The sequence below is a fragment of the Bombus huntii genome, chromosome 3 (assembly GCF_024542735.1).
Source record: "Bombus huntii isolate Logan2020A chromosome 3, iyBomHunt1.1, whole genome shotgun sequence".
In the NCBI taxonomy this organism is placed as follows: domain Eukaryota; kingdom Metazoa; phylum Arthropoda; class Insecta; order Hymenoptera; family Apidae; genus Bombus; species Bombus huntii.
Window position 1 is genome coordinate 129,406 of NC_066240.1, and position 27,009 is coordinate 156,414.

Genomic DNA, 27,009 nt, shown 5'->3' on the forward strand with positions numbered 1-27,009 from the left:
ATACCATATGACGTTATACCATATAATGTAATACCATATAACGTAACACATTATAGCGTTATGCCATATGACGTTATAGCATATAACGTAATACGTTATAACGTCATACCATATAACGTAATACGTTATAACGTTATACCATATGACGTTAGACCATATAAGGTAATACCATATAACGTAATACGTTATAGCGTTATACCTTATGACGTTATAGCATATAACGTAACACGTTATAACGTTATGCCACATAACGTAACACGTTATAACGTTATACCATATAACGTAACACGTTATAGCGTTACACCATATAACGTAACACGTTATAGCGTTATACCATATAACGTAATACGTTATAGCGTAATACCATATAACGTAATACGTTATAACGTTATACCATGTAATGTAACACGTTATAACGTTATACCTTATAACGTAATACGTTATAGCGTTATGCCATATGACGTTATAGCATATAACGTAATACGTTATAGCGTAATACCATATAACGTAATACGTTATAACGTTATACCATGTAATGTAATACGTTATAACGTTATACCATATAACGTAATACGTTACAACGTTATACCATATAACGTAATACGTTATAGCGTTATACCATATGACGTTACAGCATATAACGTAATACGTTACAACGTTATACCATATAACGTAATACGATATAACGTAATACCATATAACGTAATACGTTATAACGTTATACCATATGACCTTATTCCATATGACGTAATACCATATAACGTAATACGTTATAGCGTTATGCCATATGACGTTATAGCATATAACGTAATACGTTATAACGTTATACCATATAACATAATACGTTATATCGTCATACCATATAACGTAATACTTTATAACGTTATACCATATAACGTAATACGTTATAACGTTATACCATATGACCTTATACCATATAACGTAATACCATATAACGTAATACGTTATAGCGTTATACCATATAACGTAATACGTTACAACGTTATACCATATAACGTAACACGTTATAACGTTATACCATATAACGTAACACGTTATAACGTTATACCATATGACGTAACACGTTATAACGTTATACCATATAACGTAACACGTTAAACGTTATACCATATAGCGTAACACGTTATAACGTTATACCGTATAACGTAACACGCTATAACGTTATACCATATAACGTAATACGTTATAACGTAATACCATATAACGTAATACGTTATAGCGTTATACCATATAACGTAATACGTTATAGCGTTATACCATATGACGTTATAGCATATAACGTAACACGTTATAACGTTACGCCATATAACGTAACACGTTATAACGTTATATCATATAACGTAACACGTTATAACGTTATACCATATAACGTAACACGTTATAGCGTTATACCATATAACACAATACGTTATAGCGTTATACCATATGACGTTATAGCATATAACGCTATACGTTACAACGTTATACCATATAACGTAATACGTTATAACGTTGTACCATATAACCTTATACGTTATAGCGTTATACCATATGACGTTATACCATATAACGTAATACCATATAACGTAATACGTTATAGCGTTATGCCATATGACGTAATACGTTATAACGTTATACCATATAACGAAATACGTTATAACGTTATACCATATGACCTTATACCATATAACGTAACACCATATAACGTAATACGTTATAGCGTTATAACATATAACGTAATACGTTACAACGTTATACCATATAACGTAACACATTATAGCGTTATGCCATATGACGTTATAGCATATAACGTAATACGTTATAACGTTGTACCATATAACGTAATACGTTACAACGTAATACCATATAACGTAATACGTTATAGCGTTATACCATATAACACAATACGTTATAGCGTTATACCATATGACGTTATAGCATATAACGCTATACGTTACAACGTTATACCATATAACGTAATACGTTATAACGTTGTACCATATAACCTTATACGTTATAGCGTTATACCATATGACGTTATACCATATAACGTAATACCATATAACGTAATACGTTATAGCGTTATAACATATGACGTTATACCATATAACGTAATACGTTATAACGTTATACCATATAACGTAATACGTTATAAAGTTATACCATATGACCTTGTACCATATAACGTAATTCCATATAACGTAATACGTTATAGCGTTATGCCATATGACGTTATAGCATATAACGTAATAAGTTATAACGTTATACCATATAACATAATACGCTATAACGTAATACCATATAACGTAATACATTATAGCGTTATACCATATAACGTAATACGTTACAACGTTATACCATATAACGTAATACGTTATAGCGTTATGCCATATGACGTTATAGCATATAACGTAATACGTTACAACGTTATACCATATAACGTAATACGTTATAGCGTTATACCATATGACGTTATAGCATATAACGTAATACGTTACAACGTTATACCAAATAACGTAATACGATATAACGTTATACCATATAACGTAATACGTTATAGCGTTATACCATATGACGTTATAGCATATAACGTAACACGTTATAACGTTATACCATATAACGTAACACGTTATAACGTTACACCATATAACGTAACACGTTATAGCGTTATACCATATAACGTAATACGTTATAGCGTTATACCATATGACGTTATAGCATATAACGTAATACGTTACAACGTTATACCATATAACGTAATACGTTATAGCGTTATACCATATGACGTTATAGCATATAACGTAACACGTTACAACGTTATACCATAAAACGTAACACGTTATAACGTTACACCATATAACGTAATACGTTATAGCGTTATACCATATGACGTTATAGCATATAACGTAACACGTTATAACGTTATACCATATAACGTAACACGTTATAACGTTACACCATATAACGTAACACGTTATAGCGTTATACCATATAACGTAATACGTTATAGCGTAATACCATATAACGTAATACGTTATAACGTTATACCATGTAATGTATCACGTTATAACGTTATACCATATAACGTAATACGTTATAGCGTTATGCCATATGACGTTATAGCATATAACGTAATACGTTATAACGTTATACCACATAACGTAATACGTTATAACGTTATACCATATGACCTTATACCATATGACGTAATACCATATAACGTAATACGTTATAGCGTTATGCCATATGACGTTATAGCATAAAACGTAATACGTTACAACGTTATACCATATAATGTAATACGATATAACGTCATACCATATAACGTAATACGTTATAACGTTATACCATATAACATAATACGTTATAACGTTATACCATATAACGTAATACGTTACAACGTTATACCATATGACCTTATACCATATAACGTAATACGTTATAGCGTTATACCATATAACGTAATACGTTACAACGTTATACCATATAACGTAATACGTTATAGCGTTATACCATATGACGTTATAGCATATAACGTAATACGTTACAACGTTATACCATATAACGTAATACGTTATAGCGTTATACCACATAACGTAATACGTTATAACGTTATACCATATAACGTAATACTTTATAACGTTATACCATATAACGTAATACGTTATAACGTTATACCATATGACCTTATACCATATAACGTAATACCATATAACGTAATACGTTATAGCGTTATACCATATAACGTAATACGTTACAACGTTATACCATATAACGTAACACGTTATAACGTTATACCATATAACGTAACACGTTATAACGTTATACCATATGACGTAACACGTTATAACGTTATACCATATAACGTAACACGTTAAACGTTATACCATATAGCGTAACACGTTATAACGTTATACCGTATAACGTAACACGCTATAACGTTATACCATATAACGTAATACGTTATAACGTAATACCATATAACGTAATACGTTATAGCGTTATACCATATAACGTAATACGTTATAGCGTTATACCATATGACGTTATAGCATATAACGTAACACGTTATAACGTTACGCCATATAACGTAACACGTTATAACGTTATATCATATAACGTAACACGTTATAACGTTATACCATATAACGTAACACGTTATAGCGTTATACCATATAACACAATACGTTATAGCGTTATACCATATGACGTTATAGCATATAACGCTATACGTTACAACGTTATACCATATAACGTAATACGTTATAACGTTGTACCATATAACCTTATACGTTATAGCGTTATACCATATGACGTTATACCATATAACGTAATACCATATAACGTAATACGTTATAGCGTTATGCCATATGACGTAATACGTTATAACGTTATACCATATAACGTAATACGTTATAACGTTATACCATATGACCTTATACCATATAACGTAACACCATATAACGTAATACGTTATAGCGTTATAACATATAACGTAATACGTTACAACGTTATACCATATAACGTAACACATTATAGCGTTATGCCATATGACGTTATAGCATATAACGTAATACGTTATAACGTTGTACCATATAACGTAATACGTTACAACGTAATACCATATAACGTAATACGTTATAGCGTTATACCATATAACACAATACGTTATAGCGTTATACCATATGACGTTATAGCATATAACGCTATACGTTACAACGTTATACCATATAACGTAATACGTTATAACGTTGTACCATATAACCTTATACGTTATAGCGTTATACCATATGACGTTATACCATATAACGTAATACCATATAACGTAATACGTTATAGCGTTATAACATATGACGTTATACCATATAACGTAATACGTTATAACGTTATACCATATAACGTAATACGTTATAAAGTTATACCATATGACCTTGTACCATATAACGTAATTCCATATAACGTAATACGTTATAGCGTTATGCCATATGACGTTATAGCATATAACGTAATAAGTTATAACGTTATACCATATAACATAATACGCTATAACGTAATACCATATAACGTAATACATTATAGCGTTATACCATATAACGTAATACGTTACAACGTTATACCATATAACGTAATACGTTATAGCGTTATGCCATATGACGTTATAGCATATAACGTAATACGTTACAACGTTATACCATATAACGTAATACGTTATAGCGTTATACCATATGACGTTATAGCATATAACGTAATACGTTACAACGTTATACCAAATAACGTAATACGATATAACGTTATACCATATAACGTAATACGTTATAGCGTTATACCATATGACGTTATAGCATATAACGTAACACGTTATAACGTTATACCATATAACGTAACACGTTATAACGTTACACCATATAACGTAACACGTTATAGCGTTATACCATATAACGTAATACGTTATAGCGTTATACCATATGACGTTATAGCATATAACGTAATCCGTTACAACGTTATACCATATAACGTAATACGTTATAGCGTTATACCATATGACGTTATAGCATATAACGTAACACGTTACAACGTTATACCATAAAACGTAACACGTTATAACGTTACACCATATAACGTAATACGTTATAGCGTTATACCATATGACGTTATAGCATATAACGTAACACGTTATAACGTTATACCATATAACGTAACACGTTATAACGTTACACCATATAACGTAACACGTTATAGCGTTATACCATATAACGTAATACGTTATAGCGTAATACCATATAACGTAATACGTTATAACGTTATACCATGTAATGTAACACGTTATAACGTTATACCATATAACGTAATACGTTATAGCGTTATGCCATATGACGTTATAGCATATAACGTAATACGTTATAACGTTATACCACATAACGTAATACGTTATAACGTTATACCATATGACCTTATACCATATGACGTAATACCATATAACGTAATACGTTATAGCGTTATGCCATATGACGTTATAGCATAAAACGTAATACGTTACAACGTTATACCATATAATGTAATACGATATAACGTCATACCATATAACGTAATACGTTATAACGTTATACCATATAACATAATACGTTATAACGTTATACCATATAACGTAATACGTTACAACGTTATACCATATGACCTTATACCATATAACGTAATACGTTATAGCGTTATACCATATAACGTAATACGTTACAACGTTATACCATATAACGTAATACGTTATAGCGTTATACCATATGACGTTATAGCATATAACGTAATACGTTACAACGTTATACCATATAACGTAATACGTTATAGCGTTATACCACATAACGTAATACGTTATAACGTTATACCATATAACATAATACGTTATAACGTTATACCATATAACGTAATACGTTATAACGTTATACCATATGACCTTATACCATATAACGTAATACGTTACAACGTTATACCACATAACGTAATACGTTATAGCGTTATACCATATGACGTAATACGTTATAGCGTTATACCATATGACGTTATAGCATATAAAGTAACACGTTATAACGTTATACCATATAACGTAACACGTTATAACGTTACACCATATAACGTAACACGTTATAGCGTTATACCATATAACGTAATACGTTATAGCGTTATACCATATGACGTTAGAGCATATAACGTAATACGTTACAACGTTATACCATATAACGTAATTCGATATAACGTTATACCATGTAACGTAATACGTTATAACGTTAAACCATATGACCTTATACCATATAACGTAATACGTTATAGCGTTATGCCATATGACGTTATAGCATATAACGTAATACGTTACAACCTTACACCATATGACGTTATAGCATATAACGTAATACGTTACATCGTTATACCATATAACCTTATACGTTATAGCGTTATACCATATGACGTTATACCATATAACGTAATACCATATAACGTAATACGTCATAGCGTTATGCCATATGACGTTATAGCATATAACGTAATACGTTATAACGTTATGCCATATAACGTAATACGTTATAGCGTTATACCATATGACGTTATAGCATATAACGTAATACGTTACAACGTCATACCATATAACGTAACACGTTATAACGTTATACCATATAACGTAACACGTTATAACGTTATACCATATAACTTAACACGTTATAACGTTATAGCATATAACGTAACACGTTAAACGTTATACCATATAGCGTAACACGTTATAACGTTATACCTTCTAACGTAACACGCTATAACGTTATACCATATAACGTAATACGTTATAGCGTTATACCGTATAACGCAATAGGTTATAGCGTTATACCATATGACGTTATAGCATATAACGTAATACGTTACAACGTTATACCATATAACGTAATACGTTACAACGTTATACCATATAACGTAATACGACATAACGTTATACCATATAACGTAATACGTTATAACGTTATACCATATGATCTTATACCATATGACGTAATACCATATAACGTAATACGTTATAGCGTTACGCCATATGACGTTATAGCATAAAACGTAATACGTTATAGCGTTATACCATATAACATAATACGTTATAACGTTATACCATATAACGTAATACGTTATAACGTTATACCATATAACGTAATACGTTATAACGTTATACCATATGGCCTTATACCATATAACGTAATACGTTATAGCGTTATACCATATAACGTAATACGTTACAACGTTATACCATATAACGTAATACGTTATAGCGTTATACCATATGACGTTATAGCATATAACGTAATACGTTACAACGTTATACCATATAACGTAATACGTTATAGCGTTATACCATATAACGTAATACGTTATAGCGTTATACCATATAACGTAATACGTTACAACGTTATACCATATAACGTAATACGTTATAGCGTTACGCCATATGACGTTATAGCATAAAACGTAATACGTTATAGCGTTATACCATATAACATAATACGTTATAACGTTATACCATATAACGTAATACGTTATAACGTTATACCATATAACGTAATACGTTATAACGTTATACCATATGGCCTTATACCATATAACATAATACGTTATAACGTTATACCATATAACGTAATACGTTATAACGTTATACCATATAACGTAATACGTTATAACGTTATACCATATGGCCTTATACCATATAACGTAATACGTTATAGCGTTATACCATATAACGTAATACGTTACAACGTTATACCATATAACGTAATACGTTATAGCGTTATACCATATGACGTTATACCATATGACGTAACACGTTATAACGTTATACGATATAACGTAACACGTTAAACGTTATACCATATAGCGTAACACGTTATAGCGTTATATCATATGACGTTATAGCATATAACGTAATACGTTACAACGTTATACCATATAACCTTATACGTTATAGCGTTATACCATATGACGTTATAGCATATAACGTAACACGTTATAACGTTACGCCATATAACGTAACACGTTATAGCGTTATACCATATAACACAATACGTTATAGCGTTATACCATATGACGTTATAGCATATAACGTTATACGTTACAACGTTATACCATATAACGTAATACGGTATAACGTTGAACCATATAACCTTATACGTTATAGCGTTATACCATATGACGTTATACCATATAACGTAATACCATATAACGTAATACGTTATAGCGTTATGCCATATGACGTAATACGTTATAACGTTTTACCATATAACGTAATACGTTATAACGTTATACCATATAACGTAACACGTTGTAACGTTATGCCATATGACGTCATACCATATAAGGTAATGCCGTATAACGTAATACGTTATAGCGTTATACCATATGACGTTATAGCATATAACGTATCACGTTATAGTGTAATACCATATAACGTAATACGTTATAACGTTACACCATATAATGTAACACGTTATAACGTTATACCATATAACGTAATACGTTACAACGTTATACCATATAACGTAATACGTTATAGCGTTATATCATATGACGTTATAGCATATAACGTAATACGTTACAACGTTATACCATATAACCTTATACGTCATAGCGTTATACCATATGACGTTATACCATATAATGTAATACCATATAACGTAACACATTATAGAGTTATGCCATATGACGTTATAGCATATAACGTAATACGTTATAACGTTGTACCATATAACGTAATACGTTATAACGTTATACCATGTAATGTAACACGTTATAACGTTATACCATATAACGTAATACGTTACAACGTTATACCATATAACGTAATACGTTATAGCGTTATACCATATGACGTTATAGCATATAACGTAATACGTTACAACGTAATACCATATAACGTAATACGTTATAGCGTTATACCATATGACGTTATACCATATAATGTAATACCATATAACGTAACACATTATAGCGTTATGCCATATGACGTTATAGCATATAACGTAATACGTTATAACGTCATACCATATAACGTAATACGTTATAACGTTATACCATATGACGTTAGACCATATAAGGTAATACCATATAACGTAATACGTTATAGCGTTATACCTTATGACGTTATAGCATATAACGTAACACGTTATAACGTTATGCCACATAACGTAACACGTTATAACGTTATACCATATAACGTAACACGTTATAGCGTTACACCATATAACGTAACACGTTATAGCGTTATACCATATAACGTAATACGTTATAGCGTAATACCATATAACGTAATACGTTATAACGTTATACCATGTAATGTAACACGTTATAACGTTATACCATATAACGTAATACGTTATAGCGTTATGCCATATGACGTTATAGCATATAACGTAATACGTTATAGCGTAATACCATATAACGTAATACGTTATAACGTTATACCATGTAATGTAATACGTTATAACGTTATACCATATAACGTAATACGTTACAACGTTATACCATATAACGTAATACGTTATAGCGTTATACCATATGACGTTACAGCATATAACGTAATACGTTACAACGTTATACCATATAACGTAATACGATATAACGTCATACCATATAACGTAATACGTTATAACGTTATACCATATGACCTTATACCATATGACGTAATACCATATAACGTAATACGTTATAGCGTTATGCCATATGACGTTATAGCATATAACGTAATACGTTATAACGTTATACCATATAACATAATACGTTATATCGTCATACCATATAACGTAATACTTTATAACGTTATACCATATAACGTAATACGTTATAACGTTATACCATATGACCTTATACCATATAACGTAATACCATATAACGTAATACGTTATAGCGTTATACCATATAACGTAATACGTTACAACGTTATACCATATAACGTAACACGTTATAACGTTATACCATATAACGTAACACGTTATAACGTTATACCATATGACGTAACACGTTATAACGTTATACCATATAACGTAACACGTTAAACGTTATACCATATAGCGTAACACGTTATAACGTTATACCGTATAACGTAACACGCTATAACGTTATACCATATAACGTAATACGTTATAACGTAATACCATATAACGTAATACGTTATAGCGTTATACCATATAACGTAATACGTTATAGCGTTATACCATATGACGTTATAGCATATAACGTAACACGTTATAACGTTACGCCATATAACGTAACACGTTATAACGTTATATCATATAACGTAACACGTTATAACGTTATACCATATAACGTAACACGTTATAGCGTTATACCATATAACACAATACGTTATAGCGTTATACCATATGACGTTATAGCATATAACGCTATACGTTACAACGTTATACCATATAACGTAATACGTTATAACGTTGTACCATATAACCTTATACGTTATAGCGTTATACCATATGACGTTATACCATATAACGTAATACCATATAACGTAATACGTTATAGCGTTATGCCATATGACGTAATACGTTATAACGTTATACCATATAACGTAATACGTTATAACGTTATACCATATGACCTTATACCATATAACGTAACACCATATAACGTAATACGTTATAGCGTTATAACATATAACGTAATACGTTACAACGTTATACCATATAACGTAACACATTATAGCGTTATGCCATATGACGTTATAGCATATAACGTAATACGTTATAACGTTGTACCATATAACGTAATACGTTACAACGTAATACCATATAACGTAATACGTTATAGCGTTATACCATATAACACAATACGTTATAGCGTTATACCATATGACGTTATAGCATATAACGCTATACGTTACAACGTTATACCATATAACGTAATACGTTATAACGTTGTACCATATAACCTTATACGTTATAGCGTTATACCATATGACGTTATACCATATAACGTAATACCATATAACGTAATACGTTATAGCGTTATAACATATGACGTTATACCATATAACGTAATACGTTATAACGTTATACCATATAACGTAATACGTTATAAAGTTATACCATATGACCTTGTACCATATAACGTAATTCCATATAACGTAATACGTTATAGCGTTATGCCATATGACGTTATAGCATATAACGTAATAAGTTATAACGTTATACCATATAACATAATACGCTATAACGTAATACCATATAACGTAATACATTATAGCGTTATACCATATAACGTAATACGTTACAACGTTATACCATATAACGTAATACGTTATAGCGTTATACCATATGACGTTATAGCATATAACGTAATACGTTACAACGTTATACCAAATAACGTAATACGATATAACGTTATACCATATGACCTTATACCATATGACGTAATACCATATAACGTAATACGTTATAGCGTTATGCCATATGACGTTATAGCATATAAGGTAATACGTTATAACGTTATACCTTATAACATAATACGTTGTAACGTCATACCATATAACGTAATACGTTATAACGTTATATCATATAACGTAATACGTTATAACGTTATACCATATGACCTTATACCATATAACGTAATACCATATAACGTAATACGTTATAGCGTTATACCATATAACGTAATACGTTACAACGTTATACCATATAACGTAACACGTTATAACGTTATAACATGTAACGTAACGCGTTATGACGTTATACCATATGACGTAACACGTTATAACGTTATACGATATAACGTAACACGTTAAACGTTATACCATATAGCGTAACACGTTATAGCGTTATATCATATGACGTTATAGCATATAACGTAATACGTTACAACGTTATACCATATAACCTTATACGTTATAGCGTTATACCATATGACGTTATAGCATATAACGTAACACGTTATAACGTTACGCCATATAACGTAACACGTTATAGCGTTATACCATATAACACAATACGTTATAGCGTTATACCATATGACGTTATAGCATATAACGTTATACGTTACAACGTTATACCATATAACGTAATACGGTATAACGTTGAACCATATAACCTTATACGTTATAGCGTTATACCATATGACGTTATACCATATAACGTAATACCATATAACGTAATACGTTATAGCGTTATGCCATATGACGTAATACGTTATAACGTTTTACCATATAACGTAATACGTTATAACGTTATACCATATAACGTAACACGTTGTAACGTTATGCCATATGACGTCATACCATATAAGGTAATGCCGTATAACGTAATACGTTATAGCGTTATACCATATGACGTTATAGCATATAACGTATCACGTTATAGTGTAATACCATATAACGTAATACGTTATAACGTTACACCATATAATGTAACACGTTATAACGTTATACCATATAACGTAATACGTTACAACGTTATACCATATAACGTAATACGTTATAGCGTTATATCATATGACGTTATAGCATATAACGTAATACGTTACAACGTTATACCATATAACCTTATACGTCATAGCGTTATACCATATGACGTTATACCATATAATGTAATACCATATAACGTAACACATTATAGCGTTATGCCATATGACGTTATAGCATATAACGTAATACGTTATAACGTTGTACCATATAACGTAATACGTTATAACGTTATACCATGTAATGTAACACGTTATAACGTTATACCATATAACGTAATACGTTACAACGTTATACCATATAACGTAATACGTTATAGCGTTATACCATATGACGTTATAGCATATAACGTAATACGTTACAACGTAATACCATATAACGTAATACGTTATAGCGTTATACCATATGACGTTATACCATATAATGTAATACCATATAACGTAACACATTATAGCGTTATGCCATATGACGTTATAGCATATAACGTAATACGTTATAACGTCATACCATATAACGTAATACGTTATAACGTTATACCATATGACGTTAGACCATATAAGGTAATACCATATAACGTAATACGTTATAGCGTTATACCTTATGACGTTATAGCATATAACGTAACACGTTATAACGTTATGCCACATAACGTAACACGTTATAACGTTATACCATATAACGTAACACGTTATAGCGTTACACCATATAACGTAACACGTTATAGCGTTATACCATATAACGTAATACGTTATAGCGTAATACCATATAACGTAATACGTTATAACGTTATACCATGTAATGTAACACGTTATAACGTTATACCATATAACGTAATACGTTATAGCGTTATGCCATATGACGTTATAGCATATAACGTAATACGTTATAGCGTAATACCATATAACGTAATACGTTATAACGTTATACCATGTAATGTAATACGTTATAACGTTATACCATATAACGTAATACGTTACAACGTTATACCATATAACGTAATACGTTATAGCGTTATACCATATGACGTTACAGCATATAACGTAATACGTTACAACGTTATACCATATAACGTAATACGATATAACGTCATACCATATAACGTAATACGTTATAACGTTATACCATATGACCTTATACCATATGACGTAATACCATATAACGTAATACGTTATAGCGTTATGCCATATGACGTTATAGCATATAACGTAATACGTTATAACGTTATACCATATAACATAATACGTTATATCGTCATACCATATAACGTAATACTTTATAACGTTATACCATATAACGTAATACGTTATAACGTTATACCATATGACCTTATACCATATAACGTAATACCATATAACGTAATACGTTATAGCGTTATACCATATAACGTAATACGTTACAACGTTATACCATATAACGTAACACGTTATAACGTTATACCATATAACGTAACACGTTATAACGTTATACCATATGACGTAACACGTTATAACGTTATACCATATAACGTAACACGTTAAACGTTATACCATATAGCGTAACACGTTATAACGTTATACCGTATAACGTAACACGCTATAACGTTATACCATATAACGTAATACGTTATAACGTAATACCATATAACGTAATACGTTATAGCGTTATACCATATAGCGTAATACGTTATAGCGTTATACCATATGACGTTATAGCATATAACGTAACACGTTATAACGTTACGCCATATAACGTAACACGTTATAACGTTATATCATATAACGTAACACGTTATAACGTTATACCATATAACGTAACACGTTATAGCGTTATACCATATAACACAATACGTTATAGCGTTATACCATATGACGTTATAGCATATAACGCTATACGTTACAACGTTATACCATATAACGTAATACGTTATAACGTTGTACCATATAACCTTATACGTTATAGCGTTATACCATATGACGTTATACCATATAACGTAATACCATATAACGTAATACGTTATAGCGTTATGCCATATGACGTAATACGTTATAACGTTATACCATATAACGTAATACGTTATAACGTTATACCATATGACCTTATACCATATAACGTAACACCATATAACGTAATACGTTATAGCGTTATAACATATAACGTAATACGTTACAACGTTATACCATATAACGTAACACATTATAGCGTTATGCCATATGACGTTATAGCATATAACGTAATACGTTATAACGTTGTACCATATAACGTAATACGTTACAACGTAATACCATATAACGTAATACGTTATAGCGTTATACCATATGACGTTATAGCATATAACGTAATACGTTACAACGTTATACCATATAACGTAATACGATATATCGTTATACCATATAACGTAATACGTTATAACGTTATACCATATGACCTTATACCATATGACGTAATACCATATAACGTAATACGTTATAGCGTTATGCCATATGACGTTATAGCATATAACGTAATACGTTATAACGTTATACCATATAACGTAACACGTTATAACGTTGTACCATATAACGTAACACGTTAAACGTTATACCATATAGCGTAACACGTTATAACGTTATACCGTATAACGTAACACGCTATAACGTTATACCATATAACGTAATACGTTATAACGTAATACCATATAACGTAATACGTTATAGCGTTATACCATATAACGTAATACGTTACAACGTTATACCATATAACGTAATACGTTATAGCGTTATACCATATGACGTTATAGCATATAACGTAATACGTTACAAAGTTATACCATATAACGTAATACGTTATATCGTCATACCATATAACGTAATACTTTATAACGTTATACCATATAACGTAATACGTTATAACGTTATACCATATGACCTTATACCATATAACGTAATACCATATAACGTAATACGTTATAGCGTTATACCATATAACGTAATACGTTACAACGTTATACCATATAACGTAACACGTTATAACGTTATACCATATAACGTAACATGTTATAACGTTATACCATATGACGTAACACGTTATAGCGTTATACCATGTAACGTAATACGTTATAGCGTAATACCATATAACGAAATACGTTATAACGTTATACCATATAACGTAATACGTTATAACGTTGTACCATATAACGTAATACGTTATAGCGTTATACCATATGACGTTATAGCATATAACGTAATACGTTACAACGTTACACCATATGAGGTTATAGCATATAACGTAATACGTTACAACGTTATACCATATAACCTTATACGTTATAGCGTTATACCATATGACGTTATACCATATAACGTAATACCATATAACGTAATACGTTATAGCGTTATGGCATATGACGTAATGCGTTATAACGTTATACCATATAACGTAATACGTTATAAAGTTATACCATATGACCTTATACCATATAACGTAATACCATATAACGTAATACGTTATAGCGCTATGCCATATGACGTTATAGCATATAACGTAATACGTTATAACGTTGTACCATATAACATAATACGTTATAACGTTATACCATATAACGTAATACGTTATAACGATATACCATATAACGTAATAAGTTATGACGTTACACAATATGACATTATACCATAAAACGTAATTCCTTATAACGTAATGCCATATAACGTTATACCATATAACGTAACACGTTATAACTTTATACCATATAACGTAACACATTATAACGTTATACCATATAACGTAATACGTTACAACGTTATACCATATAACGTAACACGTTATAACGTTATACCATATAACGTAACACGTTATAACGTTATACCTTCTAACGTAACACGCTATAACGTTATACCATATAACGTAATACGTTATAGCGTTATACCATATAACGCAATACGTTATAGCGTTATACCATATGACGTTATAGCATATAACGTAATACGTTACAACGTTACGCCATATAACGTAACACGTTATAACGTTATACCATATAACGTAATACGTTATAAAGTTATACCATATGACCTTGTACCATATAACGTAATACCATATAACGTAATACGTTATAACGATATACCATATGACCTTATACCATATAACGTAATACCATATAACGTAATACGTTATAGCGTTATGCCATATGACGTTATAGCATATAACGTAATACGTTATAACGTTATACCATATAACGTAATGCGTTATAGCGTTATACCATATGACGTTATAGCATATAACGTAATACGTTACAACGTCATACCATATAACGTAACACGTTATAACGTTATACCATATAACGTAACACGTTATAACGTTATACCTTCTAACGTAACACGCTATAACGTTATACCATATAACGTAATACGTTATAGCGTTATACCATATAACGCAATACGTTATAGCGTTATACCATATGACGTTATAGCATATAACGTAATACGTTACAACGTTATACCATATAACGTAATACGTTACAACGTTATACCATATAACGTAATACGACATAACGTTATACCATATAACGTAATACGTTATAACGTTATACCATATGACCTTATACCATATGACGTAATACCATATAACGTAATACGTTATAGCGTTATGCCATATGACGTTATAGCATAAAACGTAATACGTTATAACGTTATACCATATAACATAATACGTTATAACGTTATACCATATAACGTAATGCGTTATAACGATATACCATATAACGTAATAAGTTATGACGTTACACCATATGACATTATAACATAAAACGTAATACGTTACAACGTTATACCATATATCGTAATACCATATAACGTAATCCGTTATGGCGTTATGCCATATGACGTTATAGCATGCAACGTAATACGTTATAACGTTATACCAAATGACCTTATACCATATAACGTAATACGTTATAGCGTTATGCCATATGACGTTATAGCATATAACGTAATAAGTTATAACGTTATACCGTATAACATAATACGTTATAACGTTATACCATATAACGTAATACGTTATAACGATATACCATATAACGTAATAAGTTATGACGTTACACCATATGACATTATACCATAAAACGTAATTCCTTATAACGTAATACCATATAACGTTATACCATATAACGTAACACGTTAAACGTTATACCATATAGCGTAACACGTTATAACGTTATACCGTATAACGTAACACGCAATAACGTTATACCATATAGCGTAATACGTTATAACGCAATACCATATAACGTAATACGATATAGCGTTATACCATATAACGTAATACGTTACAACGTTATACCATATAACGTAATACGTTATAGCGTTATAACATATGACGTTATAGCATATAACGTAATACGTTACAACGTTATACCATATAACGTAATACGATATAACGTTATACCATATAACGTAATACGTTATAGCGTTATGCCATATGACGTTATAGCATAAAACGTAATACGTTATAACGTTATACCATATAACGTAACACGTTATAACTTTATACCATATAACGTAATACGTTATAGCGTAATACCATATAACGTAATACGTTACAACGTTATACCATATAACGTAACACATTATAGCGTTATGCCATATGACGTTATAGCATATAACGTAATACGTTATAGCGTTATACCATATGACGTTATAGCATATAACGTAATACGTTACAAAGTTATACCATATATCGTAATACGTTATAGCGTTATACCATATGACGTTATACCATATAGCGTAACACGTTATAACGTTATACCGTATAACGTAACACGCTATAACGTTATACCATATAACGTAATACGTTATAACGTAATACCATATAACGTAATACGTTATAGCGTTATACCATATAACGTAATACGTTACAACGTTATACCATATAACGTAACACATTATAGGGTTATGCCATATGACGTTATAGCATATAACGTAATACGTTATAGCGTTATACCATATGACGTTATAGCATATAACGTAATACGTTACAAAGTTATACCATATAACGTAATACGTTATAGCGTTATACCATATGACGTTATACCATATAGCGTAACACGTTATAACGTTATACCGTATAACGTAACACGCTATAACGTTATACCATATAACGTAATACGTTATAACGTAATACCATATAACGTAATACGTTATAGCGTTATACCATATAACGTAATACGTTACAACGTTATACCATATAACGTAACACGTTATAACGTTATACCATATAACGTAACACGTTATAACGTTATACCATATGACGTAACACGTTATAACGTTATACCATATAACGTAACACGTTAAACGTTATACCATATAGCGTAACACGTTATAACGTTATACCGTATAACGTAACACTCTATAACGTTATACCATATAACGTAATACGTTATAACGTAATACCATATAACGTAATACGTTATAGCGTTATACCATATAACGTAATACGTAATAGCGTTATACCATATGACGTTATAGCATATAACGTAACCAGTTATAACGTTACGCCATATAACGTAACACGTTATAACGTTATATCATATAACGTAACACGTTATAACGTTATACCATATAACGTAACACGTTATAGCGTTATACCATATAACACAATACGTTATAGCGTTATACCATATGACGTTATAGCATATAACGCTATACGTTACAACGTTATACCATATAACGTAATACGTTATAACGTTGTACCATATAACCTTATACGTTATAGCGTTATACCATATGACGTTATACCATATAACGTAATACCATATAACGTAATACGTTATAGCGTTATGCCATATGACGTAATACGTTAAAACGTTATACCATATGACCTTATACCTTATAACGTAATACCATATAACGTAATACGTTATAGCGTTATACCATATAACGTAATACGTTGTAGCGTTATACCATATGACGTTATAGCATATAACGTAACACGTTATAACGTTACGCCATATAACGTAACACGTTATAACGTTATATCATATAACGTAACACGTTATAACGTTATACCATATAACGTAACACGTTATAGCGTTATACCATATAACACAATACGTTATAGCGTTATACGATATGACGTTATAGCATATAACGCTATACGTTACAACGTTATACCATATAACGTAATACGTTATAACGTTGTACCATATAACCTTATACGTTATAGCGTTATACCATATGACGTTATACCATATAACGTAATACCATATAACGTAATACGTTATAGCGTTATGCCATATGACGTAATACGTTATAACGTTATACCATATGACCTTATACCTTATAACGTAATACCATATAACGTAATACGTTATAGCGTTATGCCATATGACGTTATAGCATAAAACGTAATACGTTATAACGTTATACCATATAACATAATACGTTATAACGTTATACCATATAACGTAATGCGTTATAACGATATACCATATAACGTAATAAGTTATGACGTTACACCATATGACATTATAACATAAAACGTAATACGTTACAACGTTATAACATATAACGTAATACCATATAACGTAATCCGTTATGGCGTTATGCCATATGACGTTATAGCATGCAACGTAATACGTTATAACGTTATACCAAATGACCTTATACCATATAACGTAATACGTTATAGCGTTATGCCATATGACGTTATAGCATATAACGTAATACGTTATAAAGTTGTACCATATAACGTAATACGATATAACGTTATACCATGTAACGTAATACGTTATAACGTTATACCATATGACCTTATACCATATAACGTAACACGTTATAACGTTATACCATATAACGTAATACGTTATAACGTTATACCATATAACATAATACGTTATAACGTTATACCATATAACGTAATACGTTGTAGCGTTATACCATATGACGTTATAGCATATAACGTAACACGTTATAACGTTACGCCATATAACGTAACACGTTATAACGTTATATCATATAACGTAACACGTTATAACGTTATACCATATAACGTAACACGTTATAGCGTTATACCATATAACACAATACGTTATAGCGTTATACGATATGACGTTATAGCATATAACGCTATACGTTACAACGTTATACCATATAACGTAATACGTTATAACGTTGTACCATATAACCTTATACGTTATAGCGTTATACCATATGACGTTATACCATATAACGTAATACCATATAACGTAATACGTTATAGCGTTATGCCATATGACGTAATACGTTATAACGTTATACCATATGACCTTATACCTTATAACGTAATACCATATAACGTAATACGTTATAGCGTTATAGCATATAACGTAATACGATATAACGTTATACCATATAACGTAATACGTTATAACGTTATACCATATGACGTTATAGCATATAACGTACTACGTTACAACGTTATACCATATAACGTAACACGCTGTAACGTTATACCATATAACGTAATACGTTATAGCGTTATACCATATAACGTAATACGTTACAACGTTATACCATATAACGTAATACGTTATAGCGTTATACCATATGACGTTATAGCATATAACGTAATACGTTACAACGTTATACCATACAACATAATACGTTATAACTTTATACCATATAACGTAATACGTTATAGCGTAATACCATATAACGTAATACGTTATAAAGATTTACCATATAACGTAATAAGTTATGACGTTACACCATATGACATTATACCATAAAACGTAATTCCGTATAACGTAATACCATATAACGTTATACCATATAACGTAACACGTTATAACGTTATACCATATAACGTAATACGTTACAACGTTATACCATATAACGTAATACGTTATAGCGTTATACCATATGACGTTATAGCATATAACGTAATACGTTACAACGTTATACCATACAACGCAATACGTTATAGCGTTATACCATATGACGTTATAGCATATAACGTGATACGATATAACGTTATACCATATAACGTAATACGTTATAACACTATACCATATGACCTTATACCATATGACGTAATACCATATAACGTAATACGTTAAACTTTATTCCACATAGCGTAACACGTTATTACGTTATACCTTATAACGTAACACTCTATAACGTTATACCATATAACGTAATACGTTATAACGTAATAACATATAACGTAATACGTTATAGCGTTATACCATATGACCTTATACCATATAACGTAATACCATATAACGTAATACGTTATAGCGTTATGCCATATGACGCAATACGTTATAGCGTTATACCATATGACGTTATAGCATATAACGTAATACGTTACAACGTTATACCATATAACGTAATACGTTATAGCGTTATACCATATGACGTTATAGCATATAACGTAATACGTTACAACGTCATACCATATAACGTAACACGTTATAACGTTATACCATATAACGTAACACGTTATAGCGTTATACCATATGACGCTATAGCATATAACGTAATACGTTACAACGTTATACCATATAACCTTATACGTTATAGCGTTATACCATATGACGTTACACCATATAACGTAATACGTTATAACGTTATACCATATAACGTAATACCTTATAGCGTTATACCATATGACGTTATAGCATATAACATTATACGTTAAAACGTTATACCATATAACGTAATACGTTATAGCGTTATACCATATGACGTTATAGCATATAACGTAATACGTTACAACGTTATACCATATAACGTAATACGTTATAAAGTTATACCATATGACCTTGCACCATATAACGTAATTCCATATAACGTAGTACGTTATAGCGTTATGCCATATGACGTTATAGCATATAACGTAATAAGTTATAACGTTATACCGTATAACATAATACGTTATAACGTTATACCATATAACGTAATACGTTATAACGATATACCATATAACGTAATAAGTTATGACGTTACACCATATGACATTATACCATAAAACGTAATTCCTTAAAACGTAATACCATATAACGTTATACCATATAACGTAACACGTTAAACGTTATACCATATAGCGTAACACGTTATAACGTTATACCGTATAACGTAACACGCAATAACGTTATACCATATAACGTAATACGTTATAACGTAATACCATATAACGTAATACGATATAGCGTTATACCATATAACGTAATACGTTACAACGTTATACCATATAACGTAATACGTTATAGCGTAATACCATATAACGTAATACGTTATAACGTTATACCATATAACATAATACGTTATAACTTTATACCATATAACGTAATACGTTATAGCGTTATACCATATAACGTAATACGTTATAGCGTTATACCATATGACGTTATAGCATATAACGTAATACGTTATAACGTTATACCATATAACGTAATACGTTATAGCGTTATACCATATAACGTAATACGTTATAGCGTTATACCATATGACGTTATAGCATATAACGTAACACGTTATAACGTTATACCATATAAGGTAACACGTTATAACGTTACACGATATAACGTAATACGTTATAGCGTTATGCCATATGACGTTATAGCATATAACGTAATACGTTATAACGTTATACAATATTACGTAATACGTTATAGCGTTATACCATATGACGTTATAGCATATAACGTAATACGTTACAACGTCATACCATATAACGTAACACGTTATAACGTTATACCATATAACGTAACACGTTATAACGTTATACCATATAACGTAACACGTTATAACGTTATACCATATAACGTAACACGTTAAACGTTATACCATATAACGTAATACGTTATAGCGTTATACCATATAACGCAATACGTTATAGCGTTATACCATATGACGTTATAGCATATAACGTAATACGTTACAACGTTATACCATATAACGTAATACGTTACAACGTTATACCATATAACGTAATACGACATAACGTTATACCATATAACGTAATACGTTATAACGTTATACCATATGACCTTATACCATAAGACGTAATACCATATAACGTAATACGTTACAGCGTTATGCCATATGACGTTATAGCATAAAACGTACTACGTTATAACGTTATACCATATAACATAATACGTTATAACGTTATACCATATAACGTAATACGTTATAACGTTATACCATATAACGTAATACGTTATAACGTTATACCATATGACCTTATACCATTTAACGTAGTACGTTATAGCGTTATTCCATATAACGCAATACGTTACAACGTTATACCATATAACGTAATACGTTATAGCGTTATACCATATGACGTTATAGCATATAACGTAATAAGTTACAACGTTATACCATATAACGTAATACGTTATAGCGTTATACCATGTAACGTAATACGTTATAGCGTAATACAATATAACGTAATACGTTATAACGTTATACCATGTAATGTAACACGTTATAACGTTATACCATATAACGTAATACGTTACAACGTTATACCATATAACGTAATACGTTATAGCGTTATACCATATGACGTTATACCATATGACGTAATACCATATAACGTAATACGTTATAGCGTTATGCCATATGACGTTATAGCATATAACGTAATACGTTATAACGTTATACCATATAACATAAAACGTTACAACGTCATACCATATAACGTAATACTTTATAACGTTATACCATATAACGTAATACGTTATAACGTTATACCATATGATCTTATACCATATGACGTAATACCATATAACGTAATACGTTATAGCGTTATGCCATATGACGTTATAGCATATAACGTAATACGTTATAACGTTATACCATATAACATAATACGTTATAACGTCATACCATATAACGTAATACTTTATAACGTTATACCATATAACGTAATACGTTATAGCATTATACCATATAACGTAATACGTTACAACGTTATACCATATAACGTAACACGTTATAACGTTATACCATATAACGTAACACGTTATAACGTTATACCATATGACGTAACACGTTATAACGTTATACCATATAACGTAACACGTTAAACGTTATACCATATAGCGTAACACGTTATAACGTTATACCGTATAACGTAACACGCTATAACGTTATACCATATAACGTAATACGTTATAACGTAATACCATATAACGTAATACGTTATAACGTTATACCATATGACGCTATAGCATATAACGTAATACGTTACAACGTTATACCATATAACCTTATACGTTATAGCGTTATACCATATGACGTTACACCATATAACGTAATACGTTATAACGTTATACCATATAACGTAATACCTTATAGCGTTATACCATATGACGTTATAGCATATAATGTAATACGTTACAACGTTATACCATATAACCTTATACGTTATAGTGTTATACCATATGACGTTATAGCATATAACGTTATACGTTAAAACGTTATACCATATAACGTAATACGTTATAGCGTTATACCATATGACGTTATAGCATATAACGTAATACGTTACAACGTCATACCATATAACGTAACACGTTATAACGTTATACCATATAACGTAACACGTTATAACGTTATACCATATAACATAACACGTTATAACGTTATACCACATAACGTAACACGTTACACGTTATACCATATAGCGTAACACGTTATAACGTTATACCGTATAACGTAACACGCTATAACGTTATACAATATAACGTAATACGTTACAACGTTATGCCATATAACGTAATACGTTATAGCGTTATACCATATGACGTTATAGCATATAACGTAATACGTTACAACGTTATACCATACAACGCAATACGTTATAGCGTTATACCATATGACGTTATAGCATATAACGTAATACGTTACAACGTTATACCATATAACGTAATACGATATAACGTTATACCATATAACGTAATACGTTATAACGTTATACCATATGACCTTATACCATATGACGTAATACCATATAACGTAATACGTTGTAGCGTTATGCCATATGACGTTATAGCATATAACGTAATACATTATAACGTTATACCATATAACATAATACGTTATAACGTTATACCATATAACGTAATACGTTATAACGTTATACCATATGACCTTATACCATATAACGTAATACCATATAACGTAATACGTTATAGCGTTATGCCATATGACGTTATAGCATATAACGTAATAAGTTATAACGTTATACCATATAACATAATACGTTATAACGTTATACCATATGACGTTATAGCATATAACGTAATACGTTACAACGTCATACCATATAACGTAACACGTTATAACGCTATACCATATAACGTAACACGTTATAACGTTATACCATATAACGCAACACATTATAACGTTATACCATATAACGTAACACGTTAAACGTTATTCCATATAGCGTAACACGTTATTACGTTATACCTTATAACGTAACACGCTATAACGTTATACCATATAAATATATACGTTATAACGTAATACCATATAACGTAATACGTTATAGCGTTATACCATACGACGTTATACCATATAAGGTAATACCATATAACGTAATACGATATAACGTTATACCATATAACGTAATACGTTATAGCGTTATGCCATATGACGTTATACCATATAACGTAATACGTTATAACGTTATACCATATAACGTAATACGTTACAACGTTATACCATATAACGTAATACGTTATAGCGTTATACCATATGACGCTATAGCATATAACGTAATACGTTACAACGTTATACCATATAACGTAATACGATATAAAGTTATACCATATGACCTTGTACCATATAACGTAATTCCATATAACGTAATACGTTATAGCGTTATGCCATATGACGATATAGCATATAACGTAATAAGTTATAACGTTATACCATATAACATAATACGTAATAACGTTATACCATATAACGTAATACGTTATAACGATTTACCATATAACGTAATGAGTTATGACGTTACACGATATGACATTATACCATAGAACGTAATTCCTTATAACGTAATACCATATAACGTAATACGTTATA